Raw genomic sequence first — 369 nt, forward strand, 5'->3', positions numbered from 1 at the left:
AAAATCTCTCTTTTGCAAAACCCCAAATTTTCACTCAACAGTCTTGTTTGGTCTAACCAAAATGTTTTTCAGTTGTCAAATCTGACAGGAGATTGAATTGGTTTTACCCTCAATCCCCATAGCAAACACACTTCACAGCTCAGATGCACTGCTTTTCTTGGTTTCTGCCACACAGTTATATGGTGTTTGGAAACATTTTTCCCTCTGACAGTGTGGTCTGATCTGAAACCCGGGCCAGACCTGCACACAGAGCCAGGGAGGAGAGCTGCCAAACACAAGCCAGCCAACAGCGGAAATGATAGATGTGATGGTTTTAAGCCAGGCAGAGGGGTTATTAACCATCAGTTCTGATCACGAAAATGCAATGGG

At 44.2% G+C, this 369-nt stretch overlaps 1 protein-coding gene across 3 annotated transcripts in view; it reads left to right on the forward strand.

Moving 5' to 3' along the window:
- The window catches only part of sema3fa (sema domain, immunoglobulin domain (Ig), short basic domain, secreted, (semaphorin) 3Fa), a 50,243-nt gene that overhangs the window by 31,917 nt on the left and 17,957 nt on the right, over positions 1 to 369 (forward strand). The window lies entirely within an intron of this gene.

Source organism: Morone saxatilis, unplaced genomic scaffold (assembly GCF_004916995.1).
Source record: "Morone saxatilis isolate NCDOM2014 unplaced genomic scaffold, NCSU_SB_2.0 Contig18, whole genome shotgun sequence".
NCBI lineage: Eukaryota > Metazoa > Chordata > Actinopteri > Moronidae > Morone > Morone saxatilis.